The sequence below is a fragment of the Pleurodeles waltl genome, chromosome 5 (genome assembly GCF_031143425.1).
Source record: "Pleurodeles waltl isolate 20211129_DDA chromosome 5, aPleWal1.hap1.20221129, whole genome shotgun sequence".
Lineage (NCBI taxonomy): Eukaryota > Metazoa > Chordata > Amphibia > Caudata > Salamandridae > Pleurodeles > Pleurodeles waltl.
The window spans coordinates 910,269,872-910,289,873 of NC_090444.1; the positions used below are offsets into that span (position 1 = coordinate 910,269,872).

Genomic DNA, 20,002 nt, shown 5'->3' on the forward strand with positions numbered 1-20,002 from the left:
TTTCCTTTTCTCCCCTCTTTCTACTCTGCATTCTGCCCCATAAACCTTGGAGAAAATTCTCATTGAAGGTAATGCACTTCACACATGTTATGGGAGCCAGCAACCATGATGTAGGGTAGGTACTTGTACGCTCGCTCCAGGTGGGATTTCAGAAGTGCCTTACTAGTTGTCACATTGTGGCCCAAAGGAACTATTCAGCTGTATTTAGTTTCATATTTCTATACCTCTAGTTTGGTGCCAGAGCTACTTCAAAGTGCTATTGTACACTGTAGAGCAGATCAGTTACTTGGTGGTTTTTTCTGTGCCAACCAGAGGGCCAGCTTGCCAGTGATTAAGGAGACTCCAGTTGGTTGTGGTCTAGAGGACTCCAACCATGGTCTTTTGTGCACTCCTTAGGGCATCTGTCCCTACAGGAGGTGAGAGAGCGAGTCTCCGTTAAAAGTGTAGGCTTAAAGTTGAAAGTTGAAGGACAGCTACTTTGAACAGGCGCGTTTCAGTCCTTTTTTGAACACTGACAGGATCCGGAAGATATTTGGAGTCATGGCCCTCCTGAAGATTGAAAGTGGAACACAGAAGTTTGAATTATATTCTGTGCTCCACCTGAAGACACTGAAGTGGAGTTCTTAAGGGCCAGGGAGATAGATTCCGATTTCCTACATTGAAGAATGTTCTTGCAGCTTGGTTTTCTATAAATAGTTTTGTGATTCATTTTTCGGGCTCACCAGTGTAGCCATCTCTAGTGACTTAAATGCGGTGTTTGACCTAAAGAGGTGAAGGGATTTTTTTCAGGAGCAGGTTGGTATTTTTAACCACCTTCGAAATGTGTTGATCACAAGCGAAGGTCTTTGTCAAGCCAGACACCTAGCCTCTTTACTTGTTGTGGAGCTTTTGGGACGGTACATGGTTTGGTAGATGACTTGGGCAGGGGGTGGTTACTTGAGAGTCTGCTTACTTTGATATTTCAGCTCGGGTCTTAAATCATACTCACCCTTGTTCTTAAGCCTAATTAAAATAACACATGTCTTAACGAGTGAAACACGCCATTGTTCTTGTAAAAGAACATCTCACACACTACTGCTCTTTATAAGAAACACTAGACTTCAATTTGCTTTCATTACTTTGTGGCCTATTATCCAAATTCAGTGCAGTTCACATATTGACCCATTAATGCAAAAAACGAGCGCACAGTGTCTTGTACATTGGCACCACTGTCCCATCTGTGATATGTATTTCTGTTTAGATTATACAAACTACCTCTGTGACAGTTTCCAAAAAGAAAACCAGGATATACTGAGGAATTTGTGAAGAGACACCAGTTTATTTTACAACCTGTAGGAAGTTGGCTCTGTTTGTGCTATTTCAAAGTAAGGAATAGCATGCACAGAGTCCAAGGGTTCCCCTTAGAGGTAAAATAGTGGTAAAAATAGATAATACTAATGCTCTATTTTGTGGTAGTGTGGTCGAGCAGTAGGCTTATCCAAGGAGTAGTGTTAAGCATTTGTTGTACATACACATAGACAATAAATGAGGTACACACACTCAGAGACAAATCCAGCCAATAGGTTTTGTTATAGAAAAATATATTTTCTTAGTTTATTTTAAGAACCACAGGTTCAAATTTAACATGTAATATCTTGTTTGAAAGGTATTGCAGGTAAGTACATTAGGAACTTTGAATCATTTCAATTGCATGTATACTTTTCAAGTTATTCACAAATAGCTACTTTAAAAGTGGACACTTAGTGCAATTTTCACAGTTCCTGGGGGAGGTAAGTTTTTGTTAGTTTTACCAGGTAAGTAAGACACTTACAGGGTTCAGTTCTTGGTCCAAGGTAGCCCACCGTTGGGGGTTCAGAGCAACCCCAAAGTTACCACACCAGCAGCTCAGGGCCGGTCAGGTGCAGAGTTCAAAGTGGTGCCCAAAACGCATAGGCTAGAATGGAGAGAAGGGGGTGCCCCGGTTCCGGTCTGCTTGCAGGTAAGTACCCGCGTCTTCGGAGGGCAGACCAGGGGGGTTTTGTAGGGCACCGGGGGGGACACAAGCCCACACAGAAATTTCACCCTCAGCGGCGCGGGGGCGGCCGGATGCAGTGTTAGAACAAGCGTCGGGTTCGCAATGTTAGTCAATGAGAGATCAAGGGATCTCTTCAGCGCTGCAGGCAGGCAAGGGGGGGCTTCCTCGGGGAAACCTCCACTTGGGCAAGGGAGAGGGACTCCTGGGGGTCACTTCTGCAGTGAAAGTCCGGTCCTTCAGGTCCTGGGGGCTGCGGGTGCAGGGTCTTTTCCAGGCGTCGGGACTTAGGTTTCAGAGAGTCGCGGTCAGGGGAAGCCTCGGGATTCCCTCTGCAGGCGGCGCTGTGGGGGATCAGGGGGGACAGGTTTTGGTACTCACAGTCGTAGAGTAGTCCGGGGGTCCTCCCTGAGGTGTTGGTTCTCCACCAGCCGAGTCGGGGTCGCCGGGTGCAGTGTTGCAAGTCTCACGCTTCTTGCGGGGAGTTGCAGGGTTCTTTAAAGCTGCTTCTTGAAACAAAGTTGCAGTCTTTTTGGAGCAGGTCCGCTGTCCTCGGGAGTTTCTTGTCGTCGTCTAAGCAGGGCAGTCCTCAGAGGATTCAGAGGTCGCTGGTCCCTTTGGAAGGCGTCGCTGGAGCAGAGTTCTTTGGAAGGCAGGAGACAGGCCGGTGAGTTTCTGGAGCCAAGGCAGTTGTTGTCTTCTGGTCTTCCTCTGCAGGGGTTTTCAGCTGGGCAGTCCTTCTTCTTGTTGTTGCAGGAATCTAATTTTCTAGGGTTCAGGGTAGCCCTTAAATACTAAATTTAAGGGCGTGTTTAGGTCTGGGGGGTTAGTAGCCAATGGCTACTAGCCCTGAGGGTGGGTACACCCTCTTTGTGCCTCCTCCCAAGGGGAGGGGGTCACAATCCTAACCCTATTGGGGGAATCCTCCATCTGCAAGATGGAGGATTTCTAAAAGTTAGAGTCACCTCAGCTCAGGACACCTTAGGGGCTGTCCTGACTGGCCAGTGACTCCTCCTTGTTATTCTCATTATTTTCTCCGGCCTTGCCGCCAAAAGTGGGGGCCGGGGCCGGAGGGGGCGGGCAACTCCACTAGCTGGAGTGTCCTGCGGTGCTGTGACAAAGGGGTGAGCCTTTGAGGCTCACCGCCAGGTGTTACAGCTCCTGCCTGGGGGAGGTGTTAGCATCTCCACCCATTGCAGGCTTTGTTACTGGCCTCAGAGTGACAAAGGCACTCTCCCCATGGGGCCAGCAACATGTCTCTAGTGTGGCAGGCTGCTGGAACTAGTCAGCCTACACAGATAGTCGGTTAAGTTTCAGGGGGCACCTCTAAGGTGCCCTCTGGGGTGTATTTTGCAATAAAATGTACACTGGCATCAGTGTGCATTTATTGTGCTGAGAAGTTTGATACCAAACTTCCCAGTTTTCAGTGTAGCCATTATGGTGCTGTGGAGTTCGTGTAAAACAGACTCCCAGACCATATACTCTTATGGCTACCCTGCACTTACAATGTCTAAGGTTTTGCTTAGACACTGTAGGGGTACAGTGCTCATGCACTGGTACCCTCACCTATGGTATAGTGCACCCTGCCTTAGGGCTGTAAGGCCTGCTAGAGGGGTGTCTTACCTATACTGCATAGGCAGTGAGAGGCTGGCATGGCACCCTGAGGGGAGTGCCATGTCGACTTACTCGTTTTATCCTCACTAGCACACACAAGCTGGCAAGCAGTGTGTCTGTGCTGAGTGAGAGGTCTCCAGGGTGGCATAAGACATGCTGCAGCCCTTAGAGACCTTCCTTGGCATCAGGGCCCTTGGTACTAGAAGTACCAGTTACAAGGGACTTATCTGGATGCCAGGGTCTGCCAATTGTGGATACAAAAGTACAGGTTAGGGAAAGAACACTGGTGCTGGGGCCTGGTTAGCAGGCCTCAGCACACTTTCAATTGTAAACATAGCATCAGCAAAGGCAAAAAGTCAGGGGGCAACCATGCCAAGGAGGCATTTCCTTACACAACCCCCCCCCCCAAACGAAAGAGGATGAGACTAACCTTTCCCAAGAGAGTCTTCATTTTCTAAGTGGAAGAACCTGGAAAGGCCATCTGCATTGGCATGGGCAGTCCCAGGTCTGTGTTCCACTATAAAGTCCATTCCCTGTAGGGAGATGGACCACCTCAACAGTTTAGGATTTTCACCTTTCATTTGCATCATCCATTTGAGAGGTCTGTGGTCAGTTTGAACTAGGAAGTGAGTCCCAAAGAGGTATGGTCTCAGCTTCTTCAGGGACCAAACCACAGCAAAGGCCTCCCTCTCAATGGCACTCCAACGCTGCTCCCTGGGGAGTAACCTCCTGCTAATGAAAGCAACAGGCTGGTCAAGGCCATCATCATTTGTTTGGGACAAAACTGCCCCTATCCCATGTTCAGAGGCATCTGTCTGCACAATGAACTGCTTAGAATAATCTGGAGCTTTTAGAACTGGTGCTGAGCACATTGCTTGTTTCAGGGTGTCTAAGGCCTGTTGGCATTCCACAGTCCAGTTCACTTTCTTGGGCATTTTCTTGGAGGTGAGCTCAGTGAGGGCTGTCACAATGGATCCATATCCCTTCACAAACCTCCTGTAATACCCAGTCAAGCCAAGGAATGCCCTGACTTGAGTCTGGGTTTTTGGAGCTACCCAGTCCAGAATAGTCTGGATCTTGGGTTGGAGTGGCTGAACTTGGCCTCCACCTACAAGGTGGCCCAAGTAAACCACAGTTCCCTGCCCTATCTGGCATTTGGATGCCTTGATAGAGAGGCCTGCCGATTGCAGAGCCTTCAAAACCTTCTTCAGGTGGACCAGGTGATCCTGCCAGGTGGAGCTAAAGACAGCAATATCATCGAGATAAGCTGTGCTAAAGGACTCCAAGCCAGCAAGGACTTGATTCACCAACCTTTGGAAGGTGGCAGGGGCATTCTTTAAACCAAAGGGCATAACAGTAAACTGATAATGCCCATCAGGTGTGGAGAATGCTGTTTTCTCTTTTGCTCCAGGTGCCATTTTTATTTGCCAGTACCCTGCTGTCAAGTCAAAGGTACTTAAGAATTTGGCAGCACCTAATTTGTCTATGAGCTCATCAGCTCTAGGAATTGGATGAGCATCTGTCTTGGTGACAGAATTGAGCCCTCTGTAGTCCACACAAAACCTCATCTCTTTCTTTCCATCTTTGGTGTGAGGTTTGGGGACTAAGACCACTGGGCTAGCCCAGGGGCTGTCAGAGCGCTCAATTACTCCCAATTCCAGCATCTTGTGGACTTCCACCTTGATGCTTTCCTTAACATGGTCAGACTGTCTAAAGATTTTGTTTTTGACAGGCATGCTGTCTCCTGTGTCCACATCATGGGTACACAGGTGTGTCTGACCAGGGGTTAAGGAGAAGAGTTCAGGAAACTGTTGTAGGAGTCTCCTACAATCAGCTTGCTGTTGGCCAGAGAGGGTGTCTGAGTAGATCACTCCATCTACTGAGCCATCTTTTGGGTCTGATGACAGAAGATCAGGGAGAGGTTCACTCTCTGCCTCCTGATCCTCATCTGTTACCATCAACAGATTTACATCAGCCCTGTCATGGAAGAGCTTAAGGCGGTTCACATGGATCACCCTCTTGGGGCTCCTGCTTGTGCCCAGGTCCACCAGGTAGGTGACCTGACTCTTCCTTTCTAGCACTGGGTAAGGGCCACTCCATTTGTCCTGGAGTGCCCTGGGAGCCACAGGCTCCAGAACCCAGACTTTCTGCCCTGGTTGGAACTCAACCATTGCAGCCTTTTGGTCATACCAAAACTTCTGGAGCTGTTGGCTGGCCTCAAGGTTTTTGGTTGCCTTTTCCATGTACTCTGCCATTCTAGAGCGAAGGCCAAGTACATAGTCCACTATGTCTTGTTTAGGCTCATGAAGAGGTCTCTCCCAGCCTTCTTTAACAAGAGCAAGTGGTCCCCTTACAGGGTGACCAAACAGAAGTTCAAAGGGTGAGAAGCCTACTCCCTTCTGTGGCACCACTCTGTAAGCAAAAAGCAGACATGGCAAGAGGACATCCCATCTCCTTTTGAGTTTTTCTGGGAGCCCCATGATCATGCCTTTTAATGTCTTGTTGAATCTCTCAACTAAGCCATTAGTTTGTGGATGGTATGGTGTAGTGAATTTGTAAGTCACTCCACACTCATTCCACATGTGTTTTAGATATGCTGACATGAAGTTGGTACCTCTGTCAGACACCACCTCCTTAGGGAAACCCACTCTGGTAAAGATACCAATGAGGGCCTTGGCTACTGCAGGGGCAGTAGTCGACCTAAGGGGAATAGCTTCAGGATACCTAGTAGCATGATCCACTACTACTAGGATATACATATTTCCTGAGGCTGTGGGAGGTTCTAGTGGACCAACTATGTCCACACCCACTCTTTCAAAGGGGACCCCCACCACTGGAAGTGGAATGAGGGGGGCCTTTGGGTGCTCACCTGTCTTACCACTGGATTGACAGGTGGGGCAGGAGAGGCAAAACTCCTTAACCTTGTGGGACATATTGGGCCAGTAGAAGTGGTTGACTAACCTCTCCCACGTCTTGGTTTGTCCCAAATGCCCAGCAAGGGGAATATCATGGGCTAAGGTCAGAATAAACTCTCTGAACGACTGAGGCACTACCACTCTCCTAGTGGCACCAGGTTTGGGGTCTCTGGCCTCAGTGTACAGGAGTCCATCTTCCCAATAGACCCTATGTGTTCCATTTTTCTTGCCCTTGGACTCTTCAGCAGCTTGCTGCCTAAGGCCTTCAAGAGAGGGACAGGTTTCTTGTCCCTTACACAGCTCCTCCCTTGAGGGTCCCCCTGGGCCTAAGAGCTCAACCTGATAAGGTTCAAGCTCAAAAGGCTCAGTTCCCTCAGAGGGCAGAACTTCTTCCTGAGAAGAGAGGTTCTCTTTTTCTGACTGTGTTGCAGTTGGTTTCCCAACTGACTTTCCTTTTCTCTTGGTAGGCTGGGCCATTTTTCCAGACTCCAGCTCTACTTTTTCACCCTGTGCCTTGCATTGTGCTCTTGTTTTTACACACACCAGTTCAGGGATACCCAGCATGGCTGCATGGGTTTTTAGTTCTACCTCCGCCCATGCTGAGGACTCCAGGTCATTTCCAAGCAGACAGTCTACTGGGATGTTTGAGGAGACCACCACCTGTTTCAGGCCATTGACCCCTCCCCATTCTAAAGTTACCATTGCCATGGGATGTGCTTTAGTCTGATTGTCAGCGTTGGTGACTGTATAAGTTTTTCCAGTCAGGTATTGGCCAGGGGAAACCAGTTTCTCTGTCACCATGGTGACACTGGCACCTGTATCCCTCAGGCCCTCTACACTTGTCCCATTAATAAAGAGCTGCTGCCTGTATTTTTGCATGTTAGGAGGCCAGGCAGCTAGTGTGGCTAAATCCACCCCACCCTCAGAGACTAGAGTAGCTTCAGTGTGGACCCTGATTTGCTCTGGGCACACTGTTGATCCCACTTGGAGACTAGCCATTCCAGTGTTACCTGGATTGGAGTTTGGAGTGGAACTTTTCTTGGGACAGGCCTTGTCTCCAGTTTGGTGTCCAGACTGACTACAGTTTCGACACCAGGCCTTTTTGGGATCAAAGTTTTTACCCTTGTACCCAGGATTGTTTTGTGAAGAGGCTCTGGGCCCACCCTCCTGTGCAGGTTTTTGGGGGCCTGTAGAAGACTCTTGACTATTTTTATTTTTGGCTGTCTCACCACCTTTCCCCTGGGGAGGTTTTGTGACCCCTTTCTTTTGGTCACCCCCTGTGGAAGTTTTGGACACCCTTGTCTTGACCCAATGGTCCGCCTTCTTTCCCAATTCTTGGGGAGAAATTGGTCCTAGGTCTACCAGATGCTGATGCAGTTTATCATTGAAACAATTACTTAACAGGTGTTCTTTCACAAATAAATTGTACAGCCCATCATAATTACTTACACCACTGCCTTGAATCCAACCATCTAGTGTTTTTACTGAGTAGTCTACAAAGTCAACCCAGGTCTGGCTCGAGGATTTTTGAGCCCCCCTGAATCTAATCCTATACTCCTCAGTGGAGAATCCAAAGCCCTCAATCAGGGTACCCTTCATGAGGTCATAAGATTCTGCATCTTTTCCAGAGAGTGTGAGGAGTCTATCCCTACACTTTCCTGTGAACATTTCCCAAAGGAGAGCACCCCAGTGAGATTTGTTCACTTTTCTGGTTACACAAGCCCTCTCAAAAGCTGTGAACAATTTGGTGATGTCATCACCATCTTCATATTTAGTTACAATCCCTTTAGGGATTTTCAACATGTCAGGAGAATCTCTGACCCTATTTATGTTGCTGCCACCATTGATGGGTCCTAGGCCCATCTCTTGTCTTTCCCTCTCTATGGCTAGGATCTGTCTTTCCAAAGCCAATCTTTTGGCCATCCTGGCTAACGGGATGTCCTCTTCACTGGGGTTATCCTCAGTGATTTCAGAGTTGTTGGTCCCTCCTGTGAGGGAACCTGCATCTCTGACTATTATTTGTGGAGTCAGGGCTTGAGAAGCCCTGCTCTCCCTAAGTAGGACTGGAGGGGGGGAATTTCCCTCCAAGTCACTATCTTCATCCTCTGAGTTGCCATCCTCAGAGGGGTTGGCCTTTTCAAACTCTGCCAAAAGCTCCTGGAGCTGTACTTTGGTAGGTTTGGGGCCGATTGCTATTTTCTTTAGTTTACAGAGTGACCTTAGCTCTCTCATCTGTAGATGGAGGTAAGGTGTGGTGTCGAGTTCCACCACAGTCACATCTGTGCTAGACATTTTGCTTCTAAAAGTTGGAATACTTTTTAAGAATCTAAAACTGGTTCTAGAATCTAATTCAAACTTTTACAAACTTTTAAACTCTAAAAGAAATGCTAAACAGGATCTAACACAAGGCCCTAGCAGGTCTTTTAAAAATTTAGAAAACTTTTCAAATTGCAAAAATCAATTTCTAATGACAATTTTGGAATTTGTCGTGTGATCAGGTATTGGCTGAGTAGTCCAGCAAATGCAAAGTCTTGTACCCCACCGCTGATCCACCAATGTAGGAAGTTGGCTCTGTATGTGCTATTTCAAAGTAAGGAATAGCATGCACAGAGTCCAAGGGTTCCCCTTAGAGGTAAAATAGTGGTAAAAATAGATAATACTAATGCTCTATTTTGTGGTAGTGTGGTCGAGAAGTAGGCTTATCCAAGGAGTAGTGTTAAGCATTTGTTGTACATACACATAGACAATAAATGAGGTACACACACTCAGAGACAAATCCAGCCAATAGGTTTTGTTATAGAAAAATATCTTTTCTTAGTTTATTTTAAGAACCACAGGTTCAAATTTAACATGTAATATCTTGTTTGAAAGGTATTGCAGGTAAGTACATTAGGAACTTTGAATCATTTCAATTGCATGTATACTTTTCAAGTTATTCACAAATAGCTACTTTAAAAGTGGACACTTAGTGCAATTTTCACAGTTCCTGGGGGAGGTAAGTTTTTGTTAGTTTTACCAGGTAAGTAAGACACTTACAGGGTTCAGTTCTTGGTCCAAGGTAGCCCACCGTTGGGGGTTCAGAGCAACCCCAAAGTTACCACACCAGCAGCTCAGGGCCGGTCAGGTGCAGAGTTCAAAGTGGTGCCCAAAACGCATAGGCTAGAATGGAGAGAAGGGGGTGCCCCGGTTCCGGTCTGCTTGCAGGTAAGTACCCGCGTCTTCGGAGGGCAGACCAGGGGGGTTTTGTAGGGCACCGGGGGGGACACAAGCCCACACAGAAATTTCACCCTCAGCGGCGCGGGGGCGGCCGGATGCAGTGTTAGAACAAGCGTCGGGTTCGCAATGTTAGTCAATGAGAGATCAAGGGATCTCTTCAGCGCTGCAGGCAGGCAAGGGGGGGGCTTCCTCGGGGAAACCTCCACTTGGGCAAGGGAGAGGGACTCCTGGGGGTCACTTCTGCAGTGAAAGTCCGGTCCTTCAGGTCCTGGGGGCTGCGGGTGCAGGGTCTTTTCCAGGCGTCGGGACTTAGGTTTCAGAGAGTCGCGGTCAGGGGAAGCCTCGGGATTCCCTCTGCAGGCGGCGCTGTGGGGGCTCAGGGGGGACAGGTTTTGGTACTCACAGTCGTAGAGTAGTCCGGGGGTCCTCCCTGAGGTGTTGGTTCTCCACCAGCCGAGTCGGGGTCGCCGGGTGCAGTGTTGCAAGTCTCACGCTTCTTGCGGGGAGTTGCAGGGTTCTTTAAAGCTGCTTCTTGAAACAAAGTTGCAGTCTTTTTGGAGCAGGTCCGCTGTCCTCAGGAGTTTCTTGTCGTCGTCGAAGCAGGGCAGTCCTCAGAGGATTCAGAGGTCGCTGGTCCCTTTGGAAGGCGTCACTGGAGCAGAGTTCTTTGGAAGGCAGGAGACAGGCCGGTGAGTTTCTGGAGCCAAGGCAGTTGTTGTCTTCTGGTCTTCCTCTGCAGGGGTTTTCAGCTGGGCAGTCCTTCTTCTTGTTGTTGCAGGAATCTAATGTTCGATGGCATCTGTCGCTGTAGATACGCATGTTCTGCAATAGCTCGCCATCTGGTGTTGGGCCGGAGTGTTACAAGTTGTTTTTCTTCGAAGAAGTCTTTCGAGTCACGGGACCGAGTGACTCCTCCTTTTGTCTCCATTGCGCATGGGCGTCGACTCCATCTTCGATTGTTTTTTTTCCGCCATCGGGTTCGGACGTGTTCCTGTCGCTCCGAGTTTCGGAACGAAAAATTAGCTAATTTCGGAAGATTTTCGTCGGTATTGTTGCGTTCGGGATCGGCGTACTTACATTCAACACCGCATCGAAGATCGAAGAGCTCCGGTGCCCTTCGGGGTAGTTTTTCGATCCTCCGTCGGGGCCTGGTCGGCCCGACCGCGTGCTGAAGAACGCCGATGGAACGGACCCCGTTTCGTTTCTGCCCCAAATGCCACAATAAATACCCCTACACAGACCAACACTTGGTCTGCAACCTGTGCCTGTCACCTGAGCACAGCGAAGACACCTGCGAGGCCTGTCGTGCGTTCCGGTCCCGAAAAACACTCCGAGACCGTCGAGCCAGAAGACTTCAGATGGCGTCCGCACCGACAGCCCAACGGGAGTTCGAGGAACAGGAAGAGGAAGGTACCTTCTCGATCCAAGACTCAGACTCCGAAGGATTCGACGATACACAAACCGTGAGTAAGACGTCGAAAACCACACAGAGAAACATTTACAAGGCCCAGGGGACGCCACTGCCACCAGGCCATGGCTCCACCCATAAATTCGGTGACCGACCGTCGGCACCGAAAAAGGCCCAAACAGTGCCGAGATCGTCCGACTCCGGTCGAGACACCGGCACGCAGCCTTCTCGGGACCGAGAAAGTGCTGGAAACAAGCCTCGACACCGAGATGCTGGTGTGGTCCCTGTCAGTATATAGTTTCATACTTTGGAATTTAATCTTCCCTAAGGCTCTGAAACCTTGTTTAAAATAAAACACTATTCTGATACACCTGCAGATCCTTATTACAACTCTATTTAAATTACCATTCCCAAATAATTAGAACAGAATGGTAAACTTGCCCTTAGATTCCTTGTGGTGCAACAACACAATGGGGATGTAACTTAAAATGAGTACCCAAATGAACACATTTTCAAACTGTAAGATTAACTGCCACACTCCACGTACATACTTCTTGGATAACTCTCTGTTTTAAAGGTAGGAAACTCCTTGAGCTAGATCCGCATCAACATCATCCATGACGGATGTGACGTGCATTGTCTCTCTAGGCACCACCCTGGCGACCTGACATTTCCTTTCTTTCTGTGCCAAAAGTTGCAGAACCAGAGAGCTAACACAGCCACTTTTTGACCTGCAGTTCAAGAGGTGCAGGGTCCTTTGTCCAAACGAACCTAACAATTCTCATCTTTTGTCAAGGCATTTTTTTCACAATTGTTTCCAGTGTGCTAGGGAAATGTCCCCAACAAAACCTACAGGTTACAAACCTTGTGGAGCATTTCACAGACAGGTGTCTATGACTGATTATGACTTGGTCTGTCTTTTGTGCTTGGGTTGAGCAATGACTCCAAGTCCATACTCTGACTGTTTATCTATGCTCTTGAGTTAAATTTGGGTTCATGGGACCATTTCCAGAGCGCCCCGAGACTGGTCACCTCCGACTCAGTCCTTCTCAGGCAAGTTGAAGAAAAAGAAGAATACAAAGCGTCATTTGACTTCCCTGCATCCCTCTAAGTCCCCAGGCATGGCGCTGAGTCATCGTCATCCACGTCTCCCTAAATTTCCTGATGCTGTAGTTTTAGGAAGCTATGTCTTTGGGCAACTGACTCCCTCTGACACACCTCACTGGCCCAAGGAGCCGAGAGGTGACCCAACTGGGCTACTGCCGGTGAGACCTCCCCTGATGCCAGGTGAGCCCCACCCCAGCTCTTCGAACCTTGTCGCAAATTCGGTCCCTCAACACCGCACAACAGTAGCGACCCTATTATATTGCCATACTCGTAGACAGCACTGCAACGACCCACTTGAAGGCAAGACTGGCACCAACCAGACCATAACAGCCTCTGGTTCAGTCATGGTGCCCAGGTCCTTTGGCAGACCAGAGTTTGAAATTGACTTTGAGGGTGATAGTGCTAATTACAGCGCCTTTAGCCTCACTGTTGATATTGCCCAGTCTTTATTGAGACAAACTGGTATGAGGAGTTGGGAGACCCAGTGGGCTGAAGACCTCCCCCAGAGTTTAGTCGCCACAGCTGGCCCGGCCACTGAGGAGAGTGCATCCTTTGTGATGGTTATGAAGAGGGCAGGTGAGGTCCTTGATCTTCAGCTTCCATCAGTAGAAGGTAAAACAAATGTTTTAACTGAGGTGCTTCAGCCGGGGCACACCAGCACAGAGCCCCTGCTCCCATTTAAAAGAGCCCTCAAGGATGATATACTGCAGGCTTGGTCCAAACTCTGTTCAAGGGTTCCAACCAACCCACAGATTACCCATTGCCCTGAGTCAGGGGACCCAACATTACTCACCCAGCAACCGCCCTCAGAGAATCTGGTGGTGCAGGTTTCTGCAACCAATGTTAACCCAAGTGTATTCCCTACCACTCTCCTTCCTGAACAGGGAGTCCAATAGGGTGGGGACTTTGGAAAGAGGATTTTCTCCTTCACCAGTCTGGCCTTACGGTTGGTGAACACAACATGTCTGTTACACTCATGCAGTGTGGGCTGCTGTGGCACAGGTGCTATTCTTAGTACCGGAGGAGGCTTATGTGATCCTTACACGAGCTATGCTTTATAACCGGGACACAGTAAAGTTCACCATCAGGTGGGGGTTAAACACTACAGACTCCCTAGGCAGAGCCAAGGGCTGCACAGTGCCTCTTTGGCATCTTGCTTGTTTGTAGTAAATGGGCTTTTCGGGGGATGTCCAAGTGAGCCTCATGGACATGCCCTGTGACGGCTCTCGCCTGTTCGGTGACGAGGCAAATTCAACGCTAGTGCCCTATAAAACTGCAGAGTCATGGCCCGATCTTTGGGCCTGTCCACTGTTCCTCATTTTCCCACCTGCACTCTTCTTTTCTCCCCTTCTGTGGCTAAGGTAGAGGGTTTCAGTCTCGTTCAGAATACCAGGCACACCCACAGACCAGCAGGCTTTTCCTCCTTTTTTGTGGCCATGACCGAGGTTTTCACAAATCTAGTGGCCACCAGGGATAATGTGCAGCCCAGTCAAACCCACCAGCTGATGCACCCCTAAACCTCTCTAGTGTTCCCTCAGTGACAAACCCCCATCGGTAGGAGGCAGAATCTTGTACTTTTTACAGGCATAGCAAGCTGTCACCTCAGACGAGTGGGTGCTACGAATTTTTTGATGGGGTTATGCTCTTCTGTTTCTAGGATCCATGCCACCATCCGTACATCTGTTTACTGAGTACCACTGAGTCTTTTAACATAAAGTTGTGTGGGCTCTCTTTTGGCGTCTCCAGTGCCCCTTGGGAGTTTATGAAAGTGACGGCAGTGGTTGCAGCTCACCTTGGGAGGTTCAATCTACCTCTACGACTGCCTACTGAAGGCACAGGCATTCGCCACCCAGCTCCCACTACAGTGAACGTTATATATTTATTAGGGTCAATGTGCTAAAGTCACACTTGATTTCTTCTCAAAATGCTCCCTTTCATCAGAAACAGTCCTGTTCCACGCCTGCCCTCTGGAGTGCTGAGTGAAGGGCAGTTAAGCTATCAACCTGGATTTCAGTGAGTGACTCTGGGACTGCTGGGTCTAATGGCCTCCTGCATCCTGCTGGTAAAATACACCAGATGGTATATGCAGGCTCTGCAATTAGATCTGAAGTGGGCACAACACCAGGGGAATCTCTCCGAATGGGTCAAGATTTTGGAGAAATGTGCAAAAGATCTGCAGTGGTGATTGATGAATCGTACTTTGTCTGTAGCAGGCCCCTCGGAGTTCCCATTGGTGACAGATGCATTGCTCTTGGGATGGGGTGGCCACCTGGGAGAGGTGGAGATCAGAGGACTCTGGTCTCGAGCATAGACCCAGCTCCACAACAACTTATTGGAGATGAGGGCCATCTGGTTGCCGTTGAAACCCTTCCTGCCATTCATCAAAAGGAGGCTAGTTCAGGTGACCATGGACAACACCACTGTCATGTAGTACTGCAACAATCAGGGTGGCTTCTTGGGCCCTCTGCCAGGAAACTGTGTGCCTCTGAGCGTGGCTGGAATGTCAGTACGTGTTCCTTATTGTACAATACCTGGTGGTATCTCTGAACAAGAGAGCAGACAAAGTCAGCTGTCAGAACCTTGCAAACCAAGAATTGCTTCTACACCTGGAGATGGCACAAGGTCTTTTTTTTAAGAATGGTGAGAACATTGACTTGATCTGTTTGCTACCGCCGAGAATATGCAGTATCAGCACTTTAGCAGTCAGCACTTCAGCAGGTTGGACTTACCAAAACGGTGCTTGCTCAGAGAACCATTCCTCTTGGAGTGGAACTCTGGATTCCTCTATGCCTTTCCGCTGATACCCCTTCACCCTAGAGTTCTCAAGAAGATAAAGACCGACTGGGCCCATATCATCCTAGTAGATCCACACAGCATGGAGAGTGTAGTATCCAGAACTTCTGGGCATGAGAATTCATCCCCTGATCAGACTGCCCCTTTGGGAGTATCTCCTATTACAGGAGTAGGACAGGATCTTGCATTCGAACCTATGAATGCTCCACCTTCATGCTCAAAGAATCAGCTGCAAAAACTGACTGTTTCAATCTTCCTCTTGCAATTCCTGATGTCATTCTGGCAGTCTGGTGTCTCAACAAAACCTGTTTACTATGTTGGGACAAGTCTGTGGCTTGGGGTGCAGCCAAGCATGTTGATCCACTTCACGCCATACTTGCTGAGGTGTTACTGGCCTTTCTCTAAGCACTATTAAAAAGTTTTTGTTAGCTGTCTCTGCCTTTCTGTGGTGGCCAGATTAGCCATGCCTGTTCAAGTCACCTGTTGTGACTCGTTTCTTGAACGGTTTGCAGCATTTTTCCAACTTCCCCTTGCATTTTGCCCCAGAGGGATTTTAATTTGGTCTTAACCTATCTGATGCGTTCTCCCTTTGAACCTATGCATAGGTGTCCTCTCAGACTTCTCACTCTTAAGATGGACTTCTTGGTTGCCATTACATCAGCTTGGAAGGTGAGCAAGCTTCACCCTTTCTGTTAACCTGCCATGTACCAACTTCTTCTGGGTCAAACTGGTTCTTTATACTCATGCCTCCTTTCTCCCAAAGGTGGTGACTCCCTTTCATGTTGATCAGACCATCACCCTTCCAGTGTTCTTTGCTCCCCCTCACCGCTCTAAGGAGGGGGAGAAACTTCATTGCTTGGATCCAAAGAGCCAATGAACACTGGCTGGATGATCAGCTTTTCATTGGATTCACTGGAGTAAAGTAGGACAAAGAAGCACAGAAGAGGACCATCGCTTGGTGGATTGTACTCCGCAAGAAAATCTGCTATGCATTTGTGAAAAGGCAGCTTCTGGAAGGCTTGTGCGCTCACTTCAGCAGCGATAAGGCTGTTACTACTACGGTGGCATGCGTGGTGCCTGTCCTGACGTATATCAGATGACTGCGTGGGTGTTGCTTCATTTGTTCACAAAGCGCTATTGTCTGGACAATCAGGTCTGTCAAGATTGGCAGAGAGGTAACTGACTTCCAAAGAAAGGCAGGATCTGGGGACAAATGGCACAAATTAGGTTGGGCCAAATAGCAGAGTTAAAAGTACCACAAGCTTGAACTTGGAAATAAGAAAATAGATAAAATATAAGGACAAAAATAGAAGACAAGGAGGCGGCGAATTAATTGAAAAAATACCCTTTGTCTGCTTTGGGAAGCAGGCTGTAGAATCTCATCTTACCTTAAATATTCCCCAGCTTGAAGAGGAAATGATGAAACGGGAGATGTGGCCGCCGTGATGGATTAAGAAAAGTAACTGTCTTTAATTGCTATCTTCAAGTGAAATCCCAGGAAAAACTATAGTCTTAAAAAGGCAGAACTTTTAAACAGGTATTCAGCACCTCCTTACTCTTCAAGAGAACTTCCAAGCAACCACGCTTTCCTGAGTCATCCAACCAAACAGCTTCAGGTACAAGGAGCAAGGCATATGTATCTTGCACTTGCACTGTTATTTCTTGCTATGTAGTTATCCTAACCTAGCTTATTTCGTGCCCTGCATCTTTGTTGTGTTTTGTTCACTTCTTTCCCCTGAGGTGTTGTCTTGCCATTACTGTTAGGATTCTCACAAACTTACCTTTAGGAAGTTGCTAACGAATTACACAGCTTGTTCATGTAAAACCTGATCTCCAGAGAGGCTGAAGTTGGTCAAGAATGGCTCATCCCCTTTGCATTTATGGAAAAGACTACATACCTAAGACTCAATCTCCCATCCTAAAGAGTAGATCTAATGGGAAACATTTGTAGATAAAATGGCATATATCTTTGATATTGCCACACCACAGGTCACCATCTTAAGTCATGTATAAGTTTCTTTAGTGCTTTATCTTTTTTGTTTGGTGGATCGTTGCTCCATAGCATCCTGCTAAGTAGTTTGACCACCCAGGATGACCTGTGCCATTTCAAACATTTTTCTTACATTACAGGTGAGGATCCCGGAGTCCTCCAAAATGGTTACTTTCTGGACTTGTTAGTTTAAATTAATTGGCATTGTTTTTCTAGAAGGAATGCCGCCGAAATAAATTCTTCCTTTTTTCATACTGGATGCAGGCAGTTGTCTCTAGTTTCATTGTTGATTGCCTGAGGAAAGGGTGACTCCTCACAGTAACCACAGTGCCACTCTGCACTTCGTGTTCATGTGAAAAGGTTTCAAGTGTCTCCTTAAAAGGGTCTCAGTTAAAAGAGAAAATCGACAAGGGACAAAAAAATCTTTGATAACATTGGTGATAATTGTAGCGGATGACGGATGTAAAGGTTTATGAGCATGGCACCACAACTACCCTGAAATCAGAGTGGAGAAAGAACCCCAAATAGGATCTTCAGAAGTGGTGTCCAAATAAGAAATCCACCCGCAGGAAAACAGAGCAAAAGAACATAGACAAAAAGGCTTGAAATTAGGCAATGAATGTGACATAAAACAGGAGAGCTAATGTATTGAGAAACAAGTGCTTCAGTGTGTGTTATGAGCACATTGGAAAGCAGGGTAAAGCATGTGTTGAGGTGGATCCATCTCAAGGTACAGCCTTCTAATATATGATCCAAGGGGGTAAGGACGTCACAGTAATAAAGGTTAGCACCATCTTCGATTGGGAACTAAACTCTGGAAAGGCATGCAACTTGGATAGGAATAGATTTAAGCTAAGCCACGCTGCATTTTCTAGGAGAATCGCATCTACCGGGCACAAGAAGAACCCCTTGTTTGACATACTTCTTTACAAGCTCAGCCTGCCATCCTCTAAGGCCTGCACTGCATGTGTCCTGCTGAACATCCCTCCGACACTGACCGTGCGAAAAGATACCACACATTGCACTGGGCAAATGAACCAGAAATGTGCTGCCTCCACGTTCGACACAACTTACAAGAACACGCCACTGTCAATGATTAGTCTCTTGTGCTTATGAAACACTTTTATTAAGGAAATGCCAATGCAGCTGATGAATACTGATAACCCAAAACCACAAAGCATAGTTTGCTTTTCCTGCCTTAGACCTGAGTCGATCGTTTGTTATGAAAGAAAAGTAATGCTTAATCCTCTTTCTAAATTCTGTTTCCTGTCTTCCAAAAGTGTCTTCTTGATAAGTGGACCTCTTCATATTATGAACAAAGCCAAAATTGCCAGTAGGAATGGTATTTTTAATTAGAACTACAACACGTTTTCATACTTTCCTTCTCAAATTGCAAGAATAGAGTGAGTCTTGGTGCTAAAGTCAAAGGTCACGACCCGATAATGAGCATCTGACTCATAGTCACCAATTATGACACATTTATGAGACATATAATGTGATGACAAAAAATGCATTATTTGAGAATTCTGATCAGGTTCCCACTAAAGTCAAAACTCAAAAATTTGCAAGACACCTCCCATGCCTTTACCTAGAAGGGCCTTTCTGTATCTTGGAACCATAGTTTTCAATGGGTAAGGCAATCTTACAATAGGTCAGATGCTAATGAAGCCCACATTTCTTCTCTTCTGTCTTCTCTGCACTTAACTGGTTTGTGCAACAATTAAGATTTTCAGAGTGCGTATCATTAAGTTTCTTTCTCATAGTTCTCCTGTTGGAGAAAATGTATTTTCTTGACACCATCTTTCACGAAACGGAATTTATTGCATCAGCCTCTCCTTGAAGAGTTGGTGGAGGTGATAATGGCTGCCTGGTGTGGTGAACGTGGTCCCTACACATCAAGAGAGTGGATTATTTGATTTCCTATACGAGTTAATTCAGTGTGTAAAGTTAAGTTTGCATCACTCATATCCTAAGAAAAGGAGATTGGATTTGTTCTTTTGACCTTCAGTATACCGATTTCGAGATGAGAATATTTGAAGGGGGGTATTGTTTGAAAGCACATTATTGGCTCAAATTCTCACTTTTTATCTCGACACAACACAAATTGGTAAAACTAGAAGCCGTTCAAGGAGCCATAGCGCAGAGGGGCAATGTCTAATGCCTTTGGTTGTATAGGCGCCCCAGGACAAGGGTTTGAATCCCGCCACGGTTGTCAAATTTTATGAAGGCTGCAAAACTAGAAGTCGTTACACATGTCAAAAGATAGGAAGCACGGGTGTTTCATTGTCCGATGAGTGGTTGATCGAACCTCCAGCTGATGGGATCTGTGCAAACTGTCAATTAACTTTTTCTTTCAGCCTCTCTGGGAACATAGAAAATCGAGGCTAAGAACAGAAAGTGATCATCATCCTCAACTAGCTGTATTCACCTGAGTGCCGGGACAACTTCAAGACAGAACTCCATAGGCTACTCCAGACTTTCAAAGAGGCTCAAACATATGTTGGGACACGACCTGACAGTCCAAATTAACTAGATAGTGGGAGAATTGTGAGGTCGCAGGAAGCCTGCAGACTATGCTCTGATATGTTACCATGGAGATTTTGTAACCTCTTGCTGGGATTTATTCCTTGTCAAGCGGTTAATTTGTGTACCCACCACCAAACCGAGTAATAAGATGTAAATTAAGTTTCAACCAAATACCAAAGTGAATATTCTTTTCTTAAAGCTATGATTCGTCAAAAGAACCTAAAGTGCCTTAAAGCCTGTAGCCGGATGCACAGATTTAAAAATTAAATAACTCAAACATTCCTCTATAATGGAGATGATGAACTGAAAACAAGAGAATCAATAGATGGAATTGCACTGCATGTTAAAGGGCAGAGACAAATTGTAGCTCCTAATGGGTAATTATAGCTATGAAAGTAAAGGCTCATCAAACTTCAATATAT

The 20,002-nt window shown here is 47.0% G+C and overlaps 1 protein-coding gene across 1 annotated transcript in view; it reads left to right on the forward strand.

The window, feature by feature from the left end:
• Positions 1-20,002, forward strand: part of APMAP (adipocyte plasma membrane associated protein) — a 215,981-nt gene that overhangs the window by 178,584 nt on the left and 17,395 nt on the right. The window lies entirely within an intron of this gene.